This window comes from Globicephala melas, chromosome 5, assembly GCF_963455315.2.
Source record: "Globicephala melas chromosome 5, mGloMel1.2, whole genome shotgun sequence".
NCBI lineage: Eukaryota > Metazoa > Chordata > Mammalia > Artiodactyla > Delphinidae > Globicephala > Globicephala melas.
Window position 1 is genome coordinate 120,195,109 of NC_083318.1, and position 25,900 is coordinate 120,221,008.

Consider the following 25,900-nt stretch of genomic DNA (forward strand, 5'->3'; position numbering starts at 1 on the left):
TTAGAATTATTAGGACTCCCACTCCCTTCTCCTCTCTGCATCTTAGAGTCATTCTCTATTTTCACTGTGGACGGGCTCCTTCATAAACGGGAAACATAGCCACTAGCAACTCCTGGGATTTATGTTTTATAATTTCGGCTACTAGAAGGAAACTGACCTGCCTCTTTAAGTCCTAAATCCAAAATTTCTGGCGAGTGTCTCCTTGGTCCAGCTTGAATTAGATGTCCACTTCTAGACTAATCTAAGTGCTTAGAGGGTTGGGCGCTTTGTATGGCCCCAAGGGAATATGGATGCAGTAGAAGAGTGGTCATTAAAAGGGAGACTGGGATGCTAGTGTCATGGGTGTCCACACACGTCTCATTTGACAGATTAAGAAAGTGGAGCTTTGGATGCCAAATAACCTCTCCAGGGTCTATCAGCTCATAAATGACAGATCCAAAAGCTATAAAGTTAAATACAATATAAAAGATGATAATTAAAAATAAAATCAGAAGGAAGTCAGCTAAGAAACAAAAGCAGAGAAAAGATATTTGGAAGAGGTTATTAACGCAAATGAGCTGAGTTTCCTTCTGGAAAGAAAATATGATTGGTCCTATACTTCTTCCCACCCGATTAAGGAAAATCTCAGGAGGGATTGAAAAGGCAGTTTTATGTGAGCACTAAGCTAAGAGAGGAAATTATTTCATGCAATATAATGAACGATGCTTTTAGGCAAGACTTTGCAAAGAATAAGTAAATGTTCAAATAGATAATTTCCTTTAATAATTACAGCTAACCTTTATTAAATGTTCAAGGACTATGCCTAGAACTTTAGATGAGTGATCTCATTTGATCCTCATAGTAGCCTAGGAGACAAGCACTCTTATAATTAGGAGATTGTGGCTTAGAGAGGTTAAATAAACCCAAGGACACACATCTCCTAATGACGAAGCTTCTATCAGGACTGAGGCCATCTGATGCGGAAGCTTGCACTTGCCTTGCTGGATTGCCTTCATTATGTCACTGCTCTGCTAGGATCAAGATGATAACATTAACTCTTAATAAATATTAAGTTTTGTAGAGGGAAGAAGATAATTTTGGCCCATGGTCAGTGCTTTCTGAGAACAAATAAAGTTGATCTGCTCAAAAGTTTGACTTTAGTTTTAAAGTTTTAGGACTCCTGGTTTCTGATTCACAGTGGCCAGAAGACATGTTTGCCGTAAACACAAACACCGTGGCAAAGATGGGGTCCTAGACGTGATCCTGTTTTACATAATTTAGAAATATCAATCAAATGGCCCTTCTTTCTCTGCTTCTGGTAGTAATGCTAATATACAGGCTTTCATTCATTTATTTAATAAGCATTTATTGAGTACTTGCTCACTGTCCTAGGCACTGGGGATTCAGAAGCAAACAAATTCTTGTGAAGCTTATAGTTTATTCAGCAGAAAGAGATAATATAGAAAAGAGTAAAACAAGAAAATATCAGGTAGCATTAACTATTTTGATGAAAATAAAACACGGTGATGTGGCAGTGACATGTGGAGGCTTCTTTGATCTATCAAGAATGGTCCCTTAAGAGGTCAGCAGAGAATTGGATAATGAGAGAGAAGAACCAGCCATGAAAATATCTGGGAAAATAATGTTCCAAAAGCTTTGAGAATAATCAGATGGGTCCCATACAAGGGAACTGGAAGCTGAATGGCGTTGGATTTCCTGACATCAATGCTGGAGACCAGTGGCACAGTACCTTCAATATTCTGAACAGAGGCAACTGTGGAATTGTAAACCTGGGTAAACTACCAATCTAGTGAGAGAGCAGAATGAAGCTAGGAGTCTTGAAATCTACTTCTAGGAATGAGAAGTCCACCTGAAGTAGAGAAGGTGTGTGCCAGGATGACAGCCATGACCAGGCCTTGATGAGCCACATAAAAAGTCCGGATGCTAATTTCCTCTGGGGACTATTTTCTGGCCGTTTTGGTTGTAGGTATAATCTCTAGTGAAGAGAGATTTAAACAAATTGAGCAACACACTGTTGTTTTCAGTTTTCTCTTCACATCGCATTAAAAACAACAGAAAGAAGAGAAATTTAAGAAATGCTATCAGGGTCCAGATATTGCTTTAAGAGACAATAGGTAGAGAAATATGAGTGATATTGATTTTAATAATAAAATTAGAATATTTTCTAGTATTTTATATGATGAGAATATATTTAACCTGGGTGACCCCATTACAATGATTGAACATGACATGTAAAATTCATGGTTTGTTTCGAAGCCCAAGCATTGCCCTGAGAATTTTGTTGACGATTCCTGTTTTTACTGTTTTGACACAGTGAAGTTTTTCCAAATTGAAGATAATAAGAAACCATCTAAGAGTGAGTTAAGAAAAGTAGTTTAATTTGATATTGCTATCAAAAGAACACAAATTATATGACAATCTGGATTAAAACAACATGATTCTTGGTTTTTCTGGGATATAGGAAGAACAAAAGAAATGTTATAGAATAATTAAAATGCATGACTTAGGGATGTCTTTATCAATATTCATCCAGACAATTTTGGTTCATCACCGAATACTCAGAAATGCAATAATGTTTAAGTTTAGTTGCCTTTGGTATTTTGTCTATATTCACTCCTATAAAAACTATAGTTTTGGGGCTTCCCTGGTGGCGCAGTGGTTGAGAGTCTGCCTGCAGATGCAGGGGACACGGGTTCGTGCCCCGGTCCGGGAAGATCGGGCATGTAGGAGCATTCATGTTCTGGGGGGAAGGTAGCAGTGATAGAGGCATAATAAGGAAGCAGTTATGAGGGACAGACTGGAGCTCAGGATTCCATTTCTCGTTATCCCGTTATTGCCTCTAAGTAATGTTTCACATCTCACCCTGTGACACTTGCTGTGTTCCTTTCTCTCTCTGACTACTACGCAAACACAGGGAAAAGTCATTGCAGTAACTCTGCAGCCGGATGGGTCTTTTCCCCCTGAGTCTACAGCTTCAGAAAGACTGTGTTTAATAGACGTTGATTCCTCAGGAATGTCAGGTACTTCGGGGAGTTTTAGCTCTTCAAGGCCACTAGAGGGCCCATCTAGCTCATTCCTCCAGTAATACAAAATCAGTATCTTTTTCTAAATGAAACCTCCTGTGCTTTCATTTAAGAATGAATGTTATTAAATATGAAGTGATATGAGCCACTTATTCTTCCTAATAGAAGAACAATTAATATCAGCCATTTTTAGAAACTGACTATTGTGAATTTTATGTTTAAAATCGAGGTGCAATGAAGTGGAATTTAACTGCGAAGTGTGGTGATGTTATTACTTTGTCAATAACTGAAAGGAAGTGATGCTCTACAAATATAAAGATAACATCTTTGAGGTGCTTGGGGTATCCATGAGAGTCCAAGAGATTTTAAAAACACTTCATTCATTCAAGTATTTATTGAGTACCTAATATGTATTTGGCATTATTCTAAGTACTGAGAATTCATCAGTGGGGCGGAACAAACTTTCTGCCCTTCCATAGCATAACTGAAGTATTGTATAATATACCAAAATATTATACACAAAAGTGGAAAGCATCCTTTTTTCAAGTCCAAAAAAACCAAATCAGAAGCTCTGTGTATATGTATGGGGCTGGCCTACTGCTCTTTTCTCTTGTGTGATGGGTTTTTCTCCATTCTTGCCCAGAGGTGGGAAGGATGGTGCCCATATTGGGAAGGAGGGTGGGAGAGGAAGGGGTTGAAGCACTGTGAATATCTGACTTGATACCCTTGTCTTCAGTGTTTTGTGTCCTTGAATCGAGGGCCTCTTCTGGTTCAGTTTCCCCAGTGGGTAAATCTCTAGTCATCATTTGGAGTGGCTGCCTTGCTGAATTGGTTTGGGAGCAATAATCTGGGGTTTTTATTGCTCCCTGAATAAATGTACAACTGATTTCCTTTTTCTAGTTCCGCTCTTTCTCTCGGAGGCAGTTGCCGCCTCCATTCTCTAAACTTTTCTGATGTTTTGGGCCCTGCATCACTTCGTTTCTTTTGACTTTCTTCCTCTGTGGAGTCAGAACTCATCCTCCTCTTTTCATCCTCCAAAATAAATATCTCAGCGCTCTCGTCTTCCGTTCTTTCTGTCCTTGTGACTTATGTCATTTTTAGTCTTTAATTTTAGGAAGTCTCAGGAGGGACTAGAGGAAAATATGTATGTCTAGTGTGCCATGTTTCACCAAAGACCTATTCACTACTTTAAATCATATAGTTTTTTTTTTTTTTTTTTTTTTTTTTGCGGTACGCGGGCCTCTCACTGTCGTGGCCTCTCCCGTTGCGGAGCACAGGCTCCGGACGCGCAGGCTCAGCGGCCATGGCTCACGGGCCCAGCCGCTCCGCGGCATGTGGGATCCTCCCAGACCGGGGCACGAACCCGTGTCCCCTGCATCGGCAGGCGGACCCTCAACCACTGCGCCACCAGGGAAGCCCAAAATCATATAGTTATTTTTTTAAATACATCTCTATTGGAGTATAATTGCTTCACAATACTGTGTTAGTTTCTGTTGTACAACGAAGTGAGTCAGCCATTTGCATACATATATCCCCATATCCCCTCCCTCTTGCGTCTCCCTCCCACCCTCCCTATTCCACCCCTCTAGGTCATCACAAAGCACCGAGCTGATCTCCCTGTGCTGTGCGGCTGCTTCCCACTAGCTACCTGTTTTACATTTGGTAGTTTTTGAATATCACAAGATTTAAAAACAGAAATCAGTTACTTCCTTTTATGGGGTTATACTAACAATTAGTTAAAATTGAAAATGATACCTGTAATAAATTATGTAAGAAGTGGTTTTCATTGGTCCTGATTGACAGATGCTTACAAAAAAGCTGGTTGAGTTAGAGGCAAACACTGCCCTACACAATCATGAGGAGGAATTCTGAGTACACCTTGGTTGTTGGTGGCATTTGTTTTCTCACTGGATCCGTCTCCATGCTTCCTTGCACCCCACAGATTATTTTATCAAGCTGCAGTCTGTGTGTTTTGAAAGTCATAAAAATTTGTACTTGAATCTGCTCTGAGTTTAGCCCACGCTTTACTAAGTCCACTTTTATTCATTTTTAGTGAACACCTTTTCACATTTTCAAGAATAACTGTTCCAAAAAATTTTTCATTACTCCACAAAATTCTCACTACAACCTTTTCTTCCTTTAAGGAGGAGACTGCGAAGATTATTTGGAATCTCTGTGAACTTTGCTGTCTCACCCCATCTGTTACTTCCTGAAAAGTGCTCTGTGCATCTGCTCTCTACCTTCCCTTTTGTGTCAGAACTTGTATCCTTTCTCTTCTTTGAAGGCCAGTTCCTCCACATGTGCTCATCTTTCCCATGGCCTCTTCCTGTTTCACTTATCTCTCCTGAATCTTTCCTTCTCCCCGTGTCTACAAACATTGAAAGTCTGTTCTTCCTTAAACTATTCTTTTTTCCTGACTCTGCTGCTCCCTAAGATTTCTCAAATCTTCTCCTTCTCTACACTGTCCAACTCCTTGAAACATCAGCTAATACTGAAATAAGAATATGTGTCAGACATTGTCTTAAATGCTTTACATATATTAACTCATTTACTGCTCAGAGTAACAACTGTATGAAGTGAGTACAGTAACTATCTCCATCTTAAGGATGTGAAACTGATATACAGAGAAGTTGAGTAACTTAGCCAAGGTCACATGGGTACCAAGTTAGGATTTAAGCCCAGGCTTCCTGGTTCCTGGGATGATTAACCATTACCCTGACTACACTGCCTATTATTTCCATTTGTTGACTAGTTTTTGTGTGCTCCCTGCTCTTATTCATCATCTCCTGAAATGTTTGTTGTAATTCAGAAATTCACTACCTATTCTCTGAAATTTCTCTCTGGAATGATACAAGTGATTTTTCTAGGCAGCAGGCTGTATTCTTAACACTCATTCTCATCCTTTCTGAGGCATTCCTGTAGTTTAGCACACATCTGAGTACCTATTATTGGCTAAATGCTAGGAATATAAAGGCAGATTTTTTACTGGAACTTACTTCCTCCCTTTTGGAATTACTCATTAGATAGTTTCTGTGACACGATACTATTTTTCTCCTGCCATTTTAGCTACCATTTTCTTGGTGCTTTCTCAGAATCTCCTTTTCTTGGCAGGACAGCTGGGAGGAGGGAGCAAGGGTTTTGGAGTTACATGGGGCCAATGTTAACGTCTCGGCAATAAAATACGTTGCGTGATTTGGGGAAAGTTAGTTAACATCTCTGAGTCTTTGTTCACTCATCTGTAAAATGAGGAGCAAAAATCATTAAATTAATAAGTTTTTGTGAAAATTATTTACTATAGGCCAACTATGTAACGATGTGTCTGACATTATATGTGCACAATCAATGTATATTTCCCTCCCTCTTCCATTCACCAAATTTTTTTCTTCGCTTTCCTACATTTTTAATCATAGTGATCTCATCAGATCCTATCGCTTCACTTTTCATTCCTGTGGGATTAACTTTTAAATCTATGTGCATAATTATTTGCAGATCATCATTTAGAAGAGGGCTTCTTATACTAAGCCATAAAGGCTTTTGTATTGATTTGTATTTTTTTCAGTGGGATAGAGTACCACAATGAAAGGATAAAAACATATAGAATTCCATGCTTTCTCATCTTTATTATTTACCCTTTAAAACATATGAGTGCCTTTTCTAGAAATTAAAGTTTGATTTTTAAAACTTGAAGGCTGTTTGGTAGTAAAGAAAACTTTCCGAATGTAAATGCCTGCAAGGTTGCCACTGACTTCTGTCAGACTAAGAGAACTTGAAACATTTACTCACCCTGGAATAAAACTTTAAAGCCCAACGTAACTTGCCACTGGAATGATATTATCAGTTTTTGCACTGCAGATTCTCTATCCGAGTTGTTCAGCTACACACTCATCCATCCAGTTGTATCTGTCATACTCTGACACATTCAGTTCATTTGAAAGGACATGAAAGTAATGGCACCTTAATTATGCAGGGAAGATATTTGATTGTCGTGTTATTGAAATAATTGGGCTGCATAAAATCTTTTAAAATTGAGTTAAAAGTTGTAGTTAGTGCTGTTAACTTTTTAAATCTGGATACAGACATTTTATACAGATAAATTCTAAAGATGAAAAATTTAGTGATACAAAATGTAAAAATGATAATTTGAAAGATGAGATAGAGCACCAGTGAATCAAGTCACGTGACTAGAGATGGTACCTGCAATCTAAATTAAATCAGAACTAAAGTGGAGAGGTTCGGAATGTCAACCAGAGCAACTTGCCAGAAAGGGGAGCTATCCATTAAGTACCACGTTTGCTCTTCCAGATAAGACCATGTCCCAAATACGTAAATTTGGGGCTTCCCTGGTGGCACAGTGGTTGAGAATCTGCCTGTCAATGCAGGGGACACGGGTTCGAGCCCTGGTCTGGGAGGATCCCACGTGCCGCGGAGCAACTAGGCCCGTGAGCCACAATTACTGAGCCTGCGCGTCTGGAGCCTGTGCTCCGCAACGAGACAGGCCGCGATAGTGAGAGGCCCGCGCACTGCGATGAAGAGTGGCCCCCACTTGCCGCAACTAGAGAAAGCCCTCGCACAGAAACGAAGACCCAACACAGCCAAAAATAAATAAATTAATTAATTTTAAAAAAAAGCACCAAATACGTAAATTTGGCAGAAACATTTTAGTTGATACCAAGTGTAAGGAAGGATTTAGGGTTATCTGTTGTTCCTTAAATTAGCCAGTCATTTGGCCAGCTAAGACATCCCTGTTTTCACACAGGGAGGCTGGTAGCATCACCATTGACACAGCAAATTCATAGAGAAAGAGTCTGTACTACCGACTCTTAGGTCAGCTGGGAGAATCGAATAAGGTAATGTACAGTACGTGAAAGTGCTTTGAAATGTACCCAAATCTGTACTATTTAATCTATTTGAAGGACAAACAGTTGCTTAAGGGTCTCAGTCAGGGACTGCTATGATATCCAAATGAAAAGGGAATATTTTAGTTACTCATAAACATTTATACGGTTAATACTTTTTGTAGAGTTTATAATTTTAACCATTTGTATGCAAACATAATTAAAATGTTATGAAATTTTGAGTTCTGGGTATAACTTTTAGAGTTTTAGGGTTTTCTTTTGCCTTTGTAAATGGACCACACACACAATTTAATTTCTGTTAAATAATGAATATCTTAAAGTAAAAAAAAGAAAGAAAAGGCATTCAAAAGTGAGACATTCCCAGAGAAGTCTTCTCAACCTCCCTAGAAATTGCCAGAGAAATCCTGACTGATTTCTGTCCCACATACTGTTTGCCAAAGAATCATTAAAAATTCACTCAAAAAGAGTACTACTCATAGTGGACAGAAACCTTTTATGACTTATCAGGATAAGATGCCAAAAACTGCTTGGTTTCCAACTTGATTTACAAAATGCAGAGTGAGAGAGAAAACAGAAGATCTGTTTGATGTTGGTGGGAAAAAAAGAAAGACATATTTGATAAGAGTTCCAGATAGTATTGGCCTGTCTTGGCAAGAGTTGGTCTTCTGGGATGGAAAGACCGAAAATGAGTGCATGAGCCTGTGTTTCAGAAAAAATTATAGTGTGATTAACAGAAATGAAGCAGTTGGAAAGAGAACTCTGGAAGAAGGAGGGGAGGAGGAAAGATGATTACTTCTTCTCTAAATGAAAACATTTTTATGGAGGCAAAACATATGTATGGAAAAGTGCACAGAAAAGAAAATAATTTATTGTTATATACTATGGATGCCTTAAGGCACTAGTGTTCAACTGTCTCACAGAAACTCTGTGAGAAAGGTTGGGGTACATAGCTAGACTTGTAAGAAATGGGTCATACAGTACACACATATGTAATTTTATTGAAGAACAACAAGTTGCTCTCTAAACTGTTATGCTTATTTACACTCTCAGCAGCAGCACAATTCACATTTTCTCCACCTCTTTAGCAATTGTTGGAAATTTTAGACTTCAGAAAATCTATTGCTTATTTAATGAATTTGGAACGGTATCTTTCTGTGATTAACCTTTGTATGTTTCTGATTACTAGTGAAGTTGAGCATCTCTTCATATGCTTATTGGCCATTTTACTTTTGTGTTTCCTGTTCATCTATGTCACAGATTTTTAGTTGAGTTGCTTATCTTTTTTCTTATTGATTTGTATGAAAGGAAATTTATTCTGAGTCTTGTTAAAGTGGCAAGGAAGACTTTATTCAAGATTATAGAGATAGGGGTCAACTCTATTACAGTAGAGTAGAGAGATGGGGCTCAACTCGGAATATAGCAAAGACAGCTGAGGATTTATGGCTAACAAGCAGAGTGAGGTTGTCAGTGGATAGAGAATTACTAAGAGGAGACATCAAGAGTAAGAGGGATCCTTGTTAAACCAACTTGACAGCATTCTTGCTAAAGGCAGGCCAAGATGATCAGATATCAAGAATATGGGGATTCTTACTAAATTGACTTAGCAGGATTCTTGCTACAACTGGACTCTGGAAGGAGGGGCAAAGAAGCCCATGAATGAGGTCTAGTTGAGAACAGGGCTGAGAGGATCCTGACTAAAGTTTAGTCAAGGATAATCTTTGTCATTTGTAGGAGTTTTGTATATATTCTGGGTGCTAATCTTCATTGATTAAATGGATTACAAATATATTCTCAAAGTCTCTGACTTCTCTTTTCACTTTGTTTATATTTTATTTTTTAAAAGTTTTAATTTTAATGTAGTCAAACATATCAATACTTTTATTTAAGCTTTCTACTTTCTGTATTTTGCTTAAGATAGCTTCCCTTTGCCAAAGTAAAGAAGATATTCTTCTGTATTTTTTCCCAAAAGGTTTAATATTCCATGTGGAATTTATTTTTGTATATAAAAAAAGAGACACTTTTTGCTTTCTGTATAGATAAGCAGTTAGCCTAGCTTCTTTTATTGAATAGATCATCTTATCTCTGCCATATGTCAAGTTTCTATATATCAATGTGTTTATAGCTAGACTTTTTATTGTCTTTCATTTGTCTATTAAAAAATTTCTGCCTTATGACCACAGTACCTTAATTATTATAATTTGTAGTGAACACAGAATGCCCCAAGACAAGGCTCTTCACCTTGTTGTTTTCACTGAAAGTTATCTTTGTTCTTCCCTATCAATATTTTGGGGATTTTTATTGACATTGCATTGAACCTAGAGATCAGTTGAGGGGCAGCTAACATCTTTATGAGATTTCAGATTTTCTGTTTTGTAATTTTCTATAAAAATGTCTTTAGAGTGTTCTGTTAGATTTATTCCTAATTACTTTGTAGCTCTGCAAGTATTATACAAGGTGTTGTTTCCTATTCCATTTTCTAATTAGTTATTATATAGTAGTACATTGAATTCAGTATATTGATTTTAAACCTGCAGTATTGCTGAACTCTCCTGCAATTCTTTGTATTTTATTTATTTTCTCTTTTGCATTTTCTGTGTAGATGTCAATGAGCAAAGAAGCAAATTTTTTCTTCTTTTACAATTGTTACAACCCTTTTTTTCTTATTACAATGGCAAGGATTCACAGGATAATGCTGAGTAGAAGTAGTGATAGCTGGTGTTTCATCTTGTTTCTGACTTTGATGGGTACACTTCTAAGTTCAGTAGGTTGCTGGCTTTAGTTTTTTTTTTTTTTTTCAATAGATACCATTAATTAGATCAAGAAAGTTCTCTCATATTCAGAATTTACTAAGAGTTTTTCTCAATGTTGAATTTTATTGGAATTTTTTTCTTTTTCTGTACTATAAAGTATGGATAATCTGTACTTAGTTAATTTTTTTATTTTATAAATTTTAATTAAAAACTTAAAAAAAAGTTTGTTATTTAAAAATTATAGAAATCCAGGAGGAAAAATGTATCTCTGTTAAGAATCTGCAATGCTTCTCTCTTTCTGAGAAGAATGGGGTTTTTTTACTTTTATAATTGAGGACTCTTAAAGCAGAGTGAAAGACTAAATGAATAAATAAGAATATTTTCTGGCAAAAATTGTGTCATTTCCGAACTACAGTATTGTTCAGTAGGTGTTAATTGATTAGTAACATGAAAGTTAGAGCAACTTTGTTTTGTCAAAAGAACTTGAGTCAAAATAATGCCATTTGCAGAAACATGGATGGACCTAGAGATTATCATACTAAGTAAAGTAAGTCAGACCAAGAAGGACAAATATCATATATCACTTATATGTGGAATCTAAAAAATGATACAAATGAACTTATTTACAAAACAGAAATAGACTCAGAAACGCAGAAAACAAACTTATGGTTGCTAAAGGGGAGGGAAGGGAAAGGGATAAATTGAGAGTTTGGATTAACAGGCACAAACTACTATATATAAAATAGATAAACAACAAGGACCTACTGTATAGCATAGGGAACTATATTCAATATCTTGTAATAACCTATAATGGAAGCGACTTTGTAAAAGAATATACATATATGTTTACACACACATATATCTGAATCACTTTGCTGTACACCTGAAACTAACACATCATTGTAAATCAACTATACTTTACCACTACTCAGGTTACTTTACTTTTCTAAAACTATTTCTTTTCATCTTTAAATTGGCAAAAGTCTCTACCAATCAGGATTATTACAAACAAAATGAAATATTTTAAAAGTAATGAAAACGTACAGCTATGAAGTAAATATTAAATCTTATTACAACCATGTCCATACTACCAAACATGACCATCTTCCTGAGAAGTTATGGGGATTAAGTGAGAGCAGCAATAGCCAACCTTGTGTGTGGCCTCAAAGCCACAACGTTCTCTATTTCAGTGGCAGAATATTGATTGGGCAGCTCTTGATTTCGAGTAGTGAGCTTGGTACAAAGTTGTGGGCTCATATGTCAGGTTTATAAGCACAAGTCAACTGGAAGGAGGAAAGCATTTTATGCAGTGGGTTTTCTGTGAAAATATGGTGGGGTACATTTTGAAGGTTCAAAAATAGATGGATTACTTCAGTGCAGGAGCAATTTATAGTCAAGAGTTATATTAATGAAGGTTTCCAGGAGAGTTGAGAACAGGGTTTTCATGGAAGTTTGCAGAGAATAAAACCAAATAGCAAGTTTGAATAAAGGATAAGGAAGGCTGTTGACTTTTGAGGTTGATTTGCTTTCCCTTTAGACCAAAACTTCTCAGCGTCGAAGTTCATTAGAAGACACTTTGGTGCACAAAATCCCATGCAGTGGGCAATGCTGTCCTCAGGGACATTGGAGAGGAATGTAGAAGAAAATGGCCAGGGGCTGGGGTGGGATGGAGTGGTGCTATGTTTCCAGCAGTAAAGAGAAGAAACCTCATAGACCTTCAGTATACTGCAGACTCTCCTTGATAATATGTCTTTGTTTGCATTGCCCCAGCACAGAGTAATGATTGAGAATAATCAGTTAGCTTCCATAATAATAAGTTTATCTGAAGATGGAGAACTGCTGTGTGTGGGGGGCGGGGGGAGAGAAAAATTCGGAAGAATTTTCAAGAAAGTAGAGATTGGTGGTTCTGCCCTGACACCTGAAACTATGGCCAGGAGGAGAGGTCTGGAGGGTATTTAGAATGGTGCTGTGTGTACTAAGTAGTCTTTCCTTGGTGTTTTCAAAAAGTTCTTAGTAAAGAATTTATAAATTTTCCATGCTTCTGAAGTCAGATATAGCTACTTTTTAGGGATTACTTTGCTGCAGTAGGCTATAAGGAGAGGAAATGCCAGATTTAATAAATAGATGCAGAAAAAGACTAGAGAAGTGAATTATTTCAAGGAGTTTGTCATCAAAGGGAAGAAGAATGAGGAAGAACAGCAGTTCAGGGGAGGATGACGATTCAGGAATTCGTTAATCTAAAGGAGATTGCAGACAGAGAGGAAAGGCTGGAGTGGACAGCCAGAGGTTGGGGAAGCAGAGAACAATGGAAGTCCTGGCAAGAAGGTCTGATGCAGCAAATTCTTAGAGAAGAAACTAAAAGGGAATTAGAACACGAGTGGAACTGCTGATCTTCAAAAGGAGAAGGGTTTTTATGCTAAGATCTAGTGGAAGGTGGAGAATGTGTTTGTGGGCGGAGGGGTGTGTGTGTGTCAGATGCCTCCATCTCAGGCAGGTGGGAAGTAGCAGTAAGGAGCGTGGGGTTGGCGAAGAGAGGAAAAGCTTGGAATAGGTTCTCTGTTAATGTAGTTAAGAGGGGATTAGAGATGATAACAGATTGCTGGGTAGAAAGGCAGATTTCTCAACCCTGAGCCTGTGTCCTTACTTTCAGGGGTGGAAATGTTGACCTTTACATCCTGGACTCACAAACTCAAGCAATACTCTGCATAGGTGCAAGGCGGAGACGGTGATACTCCACCTGGGTAGACTCCCACACTGTTGCAGACCCCGAGAACAGCATGCCTGCAACCTTTGGAGGGTTCTGGGAACCAGGGGGTCACATATGAAAGTAGCCTGCTCCTGTGTATGAAGTTCCAAAAATATCATTTTGCACTCCGCCTCCTGAAAGCTGTCCCCGCACAGATTTTCTTTTCTCTGGTCTGTGAGCCATAGTCAGTGTCAGGTAGAGCAATTCATCAATAAGCATGTTAGATTTCTGTTACCTGTCACTCCTGAATAATTAACAGCAGTAATTGTGATGGTGGTAGTTAGTGGTGTGATGTTGGTGGTGTAGATCTTGTGCAGGGAATATACTCAGTACTAGACAAATGTTATTCATGTACAACCTCGATTGGTAGGTGTGATTATCTCCATTTCACAGATGAGGAAACTGAATTTCAGAGAGGTTAGGATTTTTTTGAAATTAGATCTGTCAAACTCAAAGTTCTTTTACCAAAGCCATGCTGCTTTCTGATGTGCGTATTTCTCATCAGTTAAAATGACTACTTTTTAAAAACAATTTTTTTGTTGAATGAAAGGTTCTTTAAATTCTATAGTGCTTTTTAATTTTCAAAAGTTTCACACAGATGTCTTCATATAATCCCATAATAACCCTTTTTTTGGTCTCTTACCCCTATTATATTGCCCCTCCACCCATTCCCTCTCCCCACTGGTAACCGCTAGTTTGTTCTCTGTATCTGTGAGTCTGCTTCTTTTTTGTTATTTTCACTAGTTTGTTGTGTATTTTAGATTTCACATATAAGTGATCTCATACAGCATTTGTCTTTCTCTGTCTGACTTATTTCACTTAGCATAATGCCTTCCAAATCCTTCCATGTTGCTGCAAATGGCAAAATTTCATTATTTTTTATGGCTGAGTAGTATTCCATCATGTGTATGTATGTATGTATCTATCTATCTATCATCTATCTCACATCTTCTTTATCCATTCATCTGTTGATAGACATTTAGGTTGCTTCCATGTCTTGGCTGTTGTAAATAGTGCTGCTATGAACATTGTGGTACATTTACCTTTTTGAATTAGTGTTTTTTGACTACTTTTAATGAACAAATATAAATACATTTTTTGTGGGAAGAAATTCTGTCCACTTATTAAGAATCTACCATGTACTTGGAATTCCTTAAAGGTAGGTATATCCATGTAAAAATAGTTATAGTGTGGTGTGATGAGTACTCTAGTAGACGTATACACAAGTTGCTGTGCTGAGAAAGATGTGGCACATGTTGGAGTGGGAAGTGATGCAGATGAAGTGGTCCCAGATGCTTTCCTGAGAAGATGATGCTTGTACCAATTGTGAAGGATAGGTGTGAGATTGCTAAGTAAATAAGATAGGATGAAATGGGTGCAGAGGGTACTTCCAATTATTATTTGTAAGCATTTGGCCATTTCTAATTTTTAAAACTTTAAGCAAGTACCCCTGTAGAACAGGTCTTAAGAATCCCCCTTAGGAAGCTGTTTGATGAAATGCATGAACTTTTGCAACAGAAGAATATACAGACCCACCAATTATTACATCCAATTTAAAGTATGTACACCCCTACAACTGAAACACCCTTACAACCTCCCAGCTAATCGTCTCTGATATAGAGAGATACTTGATAAAAGAAAATAAATGCCCAGGAGTGGGAGTAGAGAGCACTGTAGTAGGTGCCTTACAGCTATTATGTTTAATTCCTACAGAAGTCCTGGGAAATAGGTATTAAGTCTATTTACAGATTTAATTAAGACTCAGTTAAGTTAAAAAACTCACACAGGTTCACACAGATAATAAATGGCAAAGTTATGATGAGATCCCCTCCTGGGGTCTTGAGTTCCAAACCCATGTTCCTTCCGTATATAGGCATGACACGACCTTCCTAACGGGAACATTGCTCTAATCAGTTCTGATTTCTAACCATGAACTTACAAATGAACTTTTGCAGTGCAACTTGAGGATTGCCTGCAGAGTGAAACCTCATTAAATTTGACTCTGCTAACCTGTCATAGCTAATAACGTATGATTTGTTATACATTTTGCTTGTAGACTGGGCCGTAGAGTACTTTGGCATCCTCTATAAAAATTGCTTTTGAAATAATTTGTTAGGAAGATGCGCCTAAAGTTTTCAAGTTATCTCAAGAAACACCAAGTTGTTATTTGTAATTGAGATGCTACATTAATCTTATGCATACAACGTGGCAGGTTTTCTGAAGGCCCTCTACCACACCCCGTACTTGCTGTGGAAGCTATTTGTGAGTGTGAATTCTGGAAAGCTATAAAAGTGTATTTATCTAAACATGTTCTATACTAAATTGCTTTCACTAAACAGGCAGGACTTATCCCTATTTAAAATTAGTGAGGTTTTACTCAATTAGGCTTGATGTCAAGTTAATTTTTCCCCCATTAGTATAATGAAGAATTGCTGTGTTGCTTTGTTGTGCATATGCTGATTGATAAAAAAAATTGAGGATGAATGCCAATACATTTTTCTTTTGAAAAATGAGGAAAAACATTACGAGGTTCAAGTAAATTATTCCGGACATCAGAAAGAGTTGCTTAATTTTATTATGCAAACTAGCATAAGCAATGGAAAAATGTAAATATATATTCTATTGCTGGTGTCCCTTTAACATCAGCTTTTTCAGGCTTTTTTAAAGGTTGAATTATAAAAGATGTCCATGTCATAAACACTGGGCTTGCCAAAATTGGTCTCTTTTTAAAAAAAATTTTGCTGTTTGCTCATTTGAAAATATTTATGTGGTGCTGTATTTTTTACATGCTGCATCTTGCAGTTTGGGAATACTGGATCAAGACCCGGTGAGTAATTTTTACTCAGTGGATTGCATGATGGAAAATTTGCCAAAGCATGAGATGTTTTATTGTAATAAGTAAAATTCATGTCCCAAGGAGAGGCTATTGGGGAGGCAGAATTTATTCTATATTCTAGTATTCCATATTATATTTATTCTATATATTTCAAAAATAAGAATCCTAAATTAGAAAGATCACAAAGCTAAAGTATCTTGCAAATGAAGTGTGGTCTTGCCAAGATGTTTTCTGAGTTTAACACTACTACACTCTGTAGTAGAGCATTAGCAGATTGTCACACACACACACACACACACACACACACACACACACAGATGTTTATCTGCCTATATATTCCTATCTATTCAGTTTTATGTCTCAGGCAAATGTCCAGATCACACAAAACACTTTTATAACTAGAAATACTTCACTGATTATCTTAGTGAATAGAAAATAATTGAAGGTGTTTAAAGACCAATTAGGTGTTCAGTCTTAATAAATTACCATCAGGTTGCAGTCAGATCATTGATTGGGTGGTGGAATTTGATTTTACCGTGTGCTTGCTTTTTAGATAGGGGATTTCAGTCCCTTTTTGAGGATCTCAGTGCAATTAAGTTAATGACTCTTCATTTTTGTTAATTAAGTGGTGACTTTCTCAAACTGTCTTTAACTTTGTTCACCGTGTTGATCAGTGGCCCAATTTATTCAGATCTATTGTATGTTTGAGTTCTTATCAGTGAAAAGGAGAAACCTCAATGTGTGAGCCCCCATTTCTTTTTTTTTTTTTTTTTTTGCGGTACGCGGGCCTCTCACTGTTGTGGCCTCTCCCGTTGCGGAGCACAGGCTCCGGACGCGCAGGCTTAGCGGCCATGGCTCACGGGCCCAGCCGCTCCGCGGCATGTGGGATCTTCCCGGACCGGGGCACGAACCCGTGTCCCCTGCATCGGCGGGCGGACTCTCAACCACCGCGCCACCAGGGAAAACCCCCCCATTTCTTTTTAAAGTGGTTCTTTTTGCTTCTTATTTCTGATATCAGGTATCAGAGCATTAAAAGTAAAAAAAAGAACAAACTTTATTGAATCTTCTTCTACTGAGGATATCAAATTGCTTAATGAGCATGACTTTATTAAACCTTTATAGCAACTCAGTGAAGGCAGATTAAAGAAAAAAATTCAATGGCCGAGAAAGCACCAATAAAGATCACCTTTGAAGTTTCAGTAAACCATGCAGGTCTCTGGTTTGATGCTTTCTAGTTTATCTACTTTTATCACTAGGTTATAAAATACATATCAGAAAAACTGAAGTGAGGGATCATCAATAGTTTTCTAGGCTGCAAAACAAACAAATCTAGAGATTGTTTTACATTTGGAAAGTAAAATTTCAAAGATCCTTTACTGGGAGGGCATCATTTTGCAGAAAATTTCTCTGGATTCTTTGTAGTTTTTCTGACTTGGACCAAAATTTCAGTCATGCAACTTATATATTAAAACAATAAAGGCAATCTTAAACCGAGCCTTCTTTTGTGGTAACATTTCACATTCTGAATGACATCCTGGTCTGTAGGTCAAATCAGTAAAGCTGTATTAATGGGCAGGAGTATGGTATTTAGTTTTTCATTCTGTCGCTCATTCACTTGTCATGTATCCTGTGATCACATGCCTAATGCCAGTCTCTGTTCCACCCCCTGGAGATATTGTGGCAAATTAGACAGAAAATGTCTCTGATCTCTGGCACTGTTTTTGTTCCAGTGGGTACATAGCCCAACATTATAGGGTTACAGACGCTGTGCAGGGAATTGAAATGTGGTGATGTCTGGGCAGCTCGTTTGGGTGGTCAGGAACGTATTTAAGCTAAAATCTGAACTGTAGGAAGCAGCTCTCTATGCAAAGATCAGGGAGAAGACGGTCATGGCTGTGGAAACAGCCAGCACAAAGTCTCCAGGGTGGGAAAGAGTTTGGTGGGTTTTAGGAATTGAAAGAAGTCAGAGTAGCCAAGGCACAAGGGATGCTGGCATGAAATGACATTGGAGAAAATTTTAGATGGAACTCCTTCAAAGTAAGTGTTACTGTGTTTTAACGTTTAAATAAGTATCGATAATCTCAAATAAGCCTCTGGTTCTAAAATTACATTTTATTAAATTAAATGTAACAGATTCAGGAAGAGACAGTCAAAAAACAACTGTATAGTTCCTATCCATACTGCAGTCTGTAAACAACAGATTATATGGAGTAGATTTGAAAGCCCGAGATGGTGTTTTATTCCCTCAGTGATTGGAGGTATTATTTTAAGTGTGTCTGAAGTGTTAGCAAATCCCAAAACATCAGCTTAGTGTATTCTACTCAAAACCAGAGGTATGGGCTTCCCTGGTGGCGCACTGGTTGAGAGTCCGCCTGCCGATGCAGGGAACACGGGTTCGTGCCCCGGTCCGGGAAGATCCCACATGCCGCGGAGCGGCTGGGCCCATGAGCCATGGCCGCTGAGCCTGCGCGTCCGGAGCCTGTGCTCCGCAACGGGAGAGGCCACGACAGTGAGAGGCCCGCGTACCGCAAAAAAAAACCCAAAAAACAAAAACCCAGAGGTACTTGAATTACTGGCACCTTCCATGATGGAGACTGGCAACAACAATAAAATAACCCATTATCATAGGAATAAATTACTGAACACAGAATTTCTTATCTGGAAAAACTCAGTCCTTTTGAGCAGTCTTCTCTGCCTTTTATTGCGTGGGCTTAGGAGTCAAATCATCTGGGTTCAATGGCTTTTCCATCTCTAGCTGTGTGGTTTTGGTCCAGCCCTTACCTCTAGTACCTGCATTACTGCATCTGTGTTGGATGTTAGAGGTGCTCAGCTCATGGCGTTTAGCAGAGTACCTTGCAAATGGTAAGCACTCAACAGTGTTAGTCACCTTTGTTGCTACTATGATATTTTGCCCCCTTCCTCCAACAATCTTCTGAAAAACGTGTAAGTATCCTCGAGTTAGATGCAAGGCGGCTGCTGGTAAAAGTCTTCTGCCCTTTGGAGGTCACCGGGACGGATGTGGAGGCACTGATGTCTGCTGACTAGGATGTGATTTGGCATCCCATTACTCCATCTAGTTCAGCAAAACAAGGACCCCCCCCCCTTGATTTATTTAAAAGAAAAATTTACTGAACACCTACTAATGTTAAACTTTGAGCTGAAATGAAAAAAAAAATCCTTGTCCACAAGGAGCTTTTGATCTGGCTCCACGACGTTAAAGAATTGGTGACAAAACAAGCAAAGAAAAAAACACTTCTGCACTTTCAGAGTGTTTTTTTTTAATGTAGATGAACCAGTTTGGAATTGATTAATGAACATTTTTCCATGCACCCTTTACCCATGTTGTGTAACTGCCCTTATGTTTGTTCTTTGGAAAGACTGGAATAGATACTTCATGTGACAATGATTTGTGAACCTGTCATGAGAGAAAATGTACTTTTACTATTACTTGACCTTCATTTATTCAGACAACAAATGTTCAGAGTGCCTGCAGTGCTAGATACTGGATGAACAGGAGTGAATAAGAGAAAATAAAACCCCATATTTTCTGGAGATCACAGGTGTAGTTTGTTTGGCATAGAAGGTTAAATCCTGTCTCTGCTCCTTTCTAGAGGTGTGACTTTGGGCAAGTTACTTAATTAACCTCTTTATAACTCAATTTCCTCATCTATAAAATGGAACTAATAACCTCATGGGGTTATTGTGAAGATTAAATGACTTTACTACTAATGACTTGTGCTACTACTATTATCACTTTACTGTTCTGAGTTCCCTGAGTACATCCTGTGTCTTTCATGCTCAATTCCTCACTATCAAATGTCTTTTCTTGAATATAAAAAAAGAATGTATATATATATATGTATAACTGAATCACTTTGCCATACAGCAGAAATTAACACAATATTGTAAATCAACTATACCTCAATACAAATTTCTTTTCTTAAACTGGTGAGCAAATCTTCAGAGTATCCATTTGCATCTTTAAGAGGGAATGAGGTTCTGGTACCCTTATCCCCTTTGTCGTTCTCACCCCTCACTCTCCACATACGAAGTAGAGATGCTCTGTTTTTCTAAACTGTTGAAATATAGACCGGGGCCGGCTGCCTCTTCAGAGAACAGGGTTATTTCTAACCCTCTGTTGCTCGCCTTCTTCTCTACTGGCAGACTGCCTGTTTCTTAGTGGCCCGCCTGTGGTCCTCATCACCTCTTCTGTCGCGGTGACTGCGATTGGTACTTGCTCTTGTCCCTCTTGTCACCTGTCACCCCTTGCCTCTTATCACTTTCCCAGACTTCTTGCTCTAAGAGGCTTGCGTTTCTAGATCTCTGCCAATCAGACAGCCTGCCCTCGTCTTTTGCAGGGCTCGATAGTCAATCACTTGTAGTACACTGGGTGGGATCTTCTTTATTTCAGTTCTTTTCACATAATTCATGTCAAATGGTAATTACAACACAGGCAGCTGCTGCATGGCGTTGGTTCCTCTACCACATCCCACCCTACTCCTGTTTCCTCCTCTGAATTATTCTGGGAGACTTGATGCTGAGCAATGTAGATATCCCTGCCGTTGGGGAACCCCATTTTTCAGGAGCCCCGCAACAAATTTCTCCAACTTAAATGAAAATTTAACCAATTTCCTGGTGCTCTGACTTCCTTTAAGGCTTCTCAGTAACAATGAGAGTTGTGCGGGCTGGGGAGTACATCATGTAAGCTTTTTCTAAGAAACGATATCCTGCTTCTCAAATGTATCAGAGCACTAATGCCCTCCTCCATCTGTAGTAACAGTAGGCATCCTTTTAGAGAGGCGTAAGTAGTCCATTAGGGTAACTGTAAATACTTAATTAGTATATACTCTAAGTTCCATTGGCAAAATAGTAACATAATTTCTTGAAAACCCCTCAGATTTCTCCTAAATTATTTTTATCAGGACAGTAAAATGATATGGTCCCAACTGCAAATGAAAGACAATTATTTCAACTCCTAAAGAGCTAAATAACTTCAATCACCTCTCACAGAAGGGATGGAGGGAAAGGAAACAATTTTCAAGCTTTCGGGAAATTATTATTTTCTCGTTAATGGTTATTTTCATTGGCAAAGAGAGTTTTGAAAATAGTTATGAGGTTTGTCTTGAAACCAAATGACTAGAGACTAAGTGCATTTGAATTATATTTGGTTATATGCATTAAAGATAAAATTAATTTCTCTTTTCTCATATGAAGTCTGATTTTGGTTCTAGCGAGCTGAGACTGACCCTTAAGGGCTAGAGGAAGGACAAAGGAACCACCAGCTATAAAGTCCATTGAAATCTCTTGAAAATATAGCCATAAAAGCAAAGCCCATCGAAATTTTATATTTGTATAGTGCCTTTAACTCTTTATATCTTTGTGTCTATTTAATCCTTTTTGTAAGTTTTCCTGTTCAAATATACATGATAGTATATGAAGAGTCTGTGAGTGTTGTGTGTGGAGTGAGCATTTAACTTTGAATCAGTCGTGTCCTTTCCAGAATGAGGTGGCACTTTCAAGGATAAATAAAAAATAGAAAAAGGGCAGTTTACAAAACTCTGGGCAAGTTGTGGGTGAACCACAGGGGAGAGTACAGTAAACCTGGGGCTTGAAATGGTGGAGCAGTTAGCAATCTTATGTCCAAAGGGAAAGGGGAAGGAAGAAGCTACTAGAACTGGGAGGGAACTAATCTTGGACAGAAAGCCACTGTTCAGTGGAGCAGTTACCTTTAATTAGGGACATAGCCAGCCTAAGTTGCCCCTCAAGGAGGGAGCCTGGGGGATAAATTAAGCAAACATTGGGATGGCCAATGAAAGATACCAAGTGACATTTATAGTCAGGTCTTCTCGCTCACTTTATTACTGAGAGCATCCTCAGTGATAGGCTCTTATGAGATTTAATGGAATAGAATTGTCTTCATATTCTGTGCCTTTTACAAGAGGTCCATCTATATATTTTTTCCAGATCTCTGCCAGCAGTTTCCAATTTTGTTTTTTGAAAGTCTCTGATCACCTGGCCAACTCTTTTAGCACCCACCCATGAGTTAGAGTAGATGTATATCTCAGGCCATTACTTCTACAGGAAGTTCAACACAACACTCAAAAGTTCTGCCCACTTGGAGGATTTATCTTTATTGTTTTAAGTTCATTGTGAGTAAGATTGTATAGCTGGTTGGTGCTGGAACACTCACTATTCACAGTTAACTGGCTATAGGAAATGCCCCATGTAGCCTTATTGTTGTTAAGGGAAAAGAGATGAACTATGAGGTTTAGATTATGAGAGTCTGAATCGACTGCCATTGCAATTTGTGTCTTCAAGACTGGTGTGGGCTTGTACTCGTATATACAATTTAATGATGGAATGCTGGTGGGAACAGCTGATTTATGGCTTGCTGGGAATGATCTCAGGGCCACTAGATGTTCCATGGGCACAAGGTAAGTCTCTAGAAGGACCTAGGAACAAGCAAGGAACTGCTTTCGAGATAAAGAATAGTTTATGGCAAAAAAGGTCATGGCTTTAACCTAACATCTTAAGGGTCTGCACTGTGATTCTCTGATCAGGGATTGCCAGAAGGCTCCTTTCAGCATCTCTGTCTGCCACAGATTATTCCAATTCCACTGGCTCTGCTGGGTCCTAAGAACCAACTGGCAGGAAAGCTTGCAATATAGCCTAGAGCTTGCAGAGTGCTTTCATGTTCTGGGCTTCATTGAAAATTGAAGCCCACCCATGGGTAACCAATGTCCCACTTCCCCATACTTTGAATATATGAAAAACCCAATTAAATTCCATTTTTGGGGGTCTGTTTTTTATGGCCACTTCCAGTACCAGTGATTCTATCAGGATCCCTATGGGAAACAGATGGATTACTCAGATTAGAATAATTTGAGGAAGATTTATTTATAAGGTGTGAGTGGGTTATAAGAGTAGCGCATGAACCAGGGACCAGTAATGGTAAAGTTGTTACCACCCCTGGGCCCAAAGGATGGCGAAGAAGGAGCAGTTACTAGAACCTGGGAAGAGAGTTGTCTTGAGAAGAGCTGTGTTCTCCATTTGAGGGTCACTGACAGCTTGAGGTGACCACACAAAGGGGTATCAGAGGAATAAGTACCCTGACTTCTCCTTTCTTTCTCCCCCTAAGCTCCCTCTGGGGCTTCCCAGTGGTCTATCTCAAATGGAAACCAGAGGATAAGAAGCCTGTAGCAGTGGCCCATTCAGGAAAACAGCTTCAGGACAGAGAGCGGGGCGAGAACGTGGAGAGTCATTCTAAAAGGGCAGAGGGGAATTAATTGTCATGGGCCTGAAGTTTGAGTTTGGACTATAAATTCCAGCAACATGGAGATTCTTTTATTTATATTTCTGTCCTCGGTTCCTAGCACCATTCCTGCCTGCTTTAAAATAGGTGTTTGGTAACTAATTAAGGAGCCTAATCCCAACACCTCCTGTGTGATGTCAAGCAGGTCATTTATATTCTTAGACAGTCATTCTCCTCATCTCTAAAATTAGGATACTACTATCTGTTCTGTTTTACTCATGAGGATGTTGTAAAGGTCAACAGGAAACGAAGACACTAATATATGCGAGTGCTTTGTAAACTGTGAAATGCTGAATACGCAAGATACTACTTTACATCTTAGAGATTCCTTTCTTCCTATACCAGTCAGTTATCTGACTCATATAAACTTACTAATTTAGATTGCATACATTTCACAGTGGGTTTTACCTTCTGGCTAATTAACCTCCTGACTCTTTCATACACCTTGAACTCCAGTAGTTGAAAGCTCAATAGCTTTCTTCAAGTGTATATTTATGTCCAAGCTCAAGCATCCTTGTTAAAAGTTTTCCTTGTTTATTTTTAACACGTGTCACTGCACCCTCTCACTTCTCTAAAGCTCTTTTTTGGGTAGATTTACTTTTTCTCCTATTTTCTCCAATCATCTTGATCATTCCTTTTAATAATGCTGTGTTCATCTGTACTTTGTTAGGTAAAATGATCTGTGTGACACAGTAATAACTATTCATGGAGCACTTAGCAGTTCATAAACATCTTATTTAATCATCACAACAATCCTACGAAGTTAGTAGTATTATTTTCTCCATTCTACAGATAAGGAATCTGAAGTCAGATTCCAAGTAATTTTTTTTTAAGAGCAGTTTTAAGTTCATAGCAAAATTGAGAAGAAAGTACAGAGATTTCCCATATATCCCCTTCCTCACACTTGCCTAGCCTCCCCCATTATCAGTATCCCCCAGCAAGTCAGTACCTTTGTTACAATTGATGAACCTGCATTGACACATCATAAGCGCCCAAAGTCCATAGTTTATAGTTCACTCTTGGTGTTGTACATTCCATGGGTTTGGACAAATGTGTAATATATCCACCACTGTAGTATCATATAGAGTATGTTCACTGCCCTAAAAATTCTCTGTGCTCCACCTATCCATCCCTTTCTTTTTCCCCAGCTCCTGGCAACCACTGATCTTTTTACTGTCTCCCGTTTTGCCATTTTCAGAATGTCAAATAGTTGGAATCATAGAATGTAGGCTTTTCAGATTGGCCTCTTTCACTTAGTAATATGCATTTAAGATTCATCCATGTGTTTTCATGGCTTGATAGCTCATTTGGGGGTGTGTGTAACAAGATTCCGTTGTCTGGATGTACCATAGTTTATTTATCCATTCACCTAATTAAGGAGATCTTAGTTGCTTCCAAGTTTTGGCAATTAGGAATAAAGGTGCTGTAAACAACAGGTTTTGGTGTGGACATAAGTCTCCAACTTCTTTGGGTAAACACCAAGGAGCATAATTTCTGAATCATATGGGAAGGGTATGTTTAGTTTTATAAGAAACTGACAAACTGTCTTCCAAAGTGGCTGTACCATTTTGCATTTCCTCCAGCAATGAATGAGAGTACCTGTTGCTCCACATCCTTGCCAGTATTTGGTGTTGTCAGTGTTCCTGAGTTTGGCCATTCTAATAGGTGTGTAGTGTTATCTTGCTTTAATTTGCATTTTCCTGATGACATATGATGTCATATCCTTATTTGCCATCTGTATGTCTTCTTTGATGAAGTGTCTGTTAAAGTCTTTAGCCCATTGTTTAATAGGGTTTTGTGTTTTCTTATTGTTTAGTTTTAAGACCTCCTTGTATATTTTGTTTAAGTCCTTTATCAGATGTGTCTTTTACAAATATTTTCTCACATTCTGTGGCTTGTCTTCTCATTCTATTGACATTGTCTTTTGCAAAGCAGAAGTTTTAAAATTTTAATAAAGTCCAGGCTATCAATTATTTCTTTCATGGATTATGCTTTTGGTGTTGTATCTGAAGAGTCATGGCCATACTCAGGGTCATCTAGGTTTTCTCCTGTGTTATCTTCTAGGAGTTTTAGAGTTTTGCATTTGCATTTAGGTCTATGATCCATTTTGAGTTCATTTTTGTGAAGGGTGTCAAGCCTGTGTCTAGGTTTATTTATTTATTTTTTTTCATGTGGATGTCCACTTCTTCCAGTACTATTTGTTGAAAAGACTGTCTTTCTCCATTGTATTGCTTTTGCTTCTTTGTCAAAGACAAGTTGACCGTATTTATATGCATCTACTTCTGGGCTTTCTATTCTGCTCCATTGATGTTTGTCTACTCTTTCATCAGTACCACACCATCTTGATTACTGTAGGTTTATAGTAAGTCTTGAAATC

At 38.3% G+C, this 25,900-nt stretch overlaps 2 protein-coding genes across 3 annotated transcripts in view; both read left to right on the forward strand.

The window, feature by feature from the left end:
• The window catches only part of MANBA (mannosidase beta), a 589,447-nt gene that overhangs the window by 425,878 nt on the left and 137,669 nt on the right, over nucleotides 1–25,900 (forward strand). The window lies entirely within an intron of this gene.
• The window catches only part of SLC39A8 (solute carrier family 39 member 8), a 70,734-nt gene that overhangs the window by 35,206 nt on the left and 9,628 nt on the right, over nucleotides 1–25,900 (forward strand). The gene's annotated exons all lie outside the window — the stretch shown is intronic.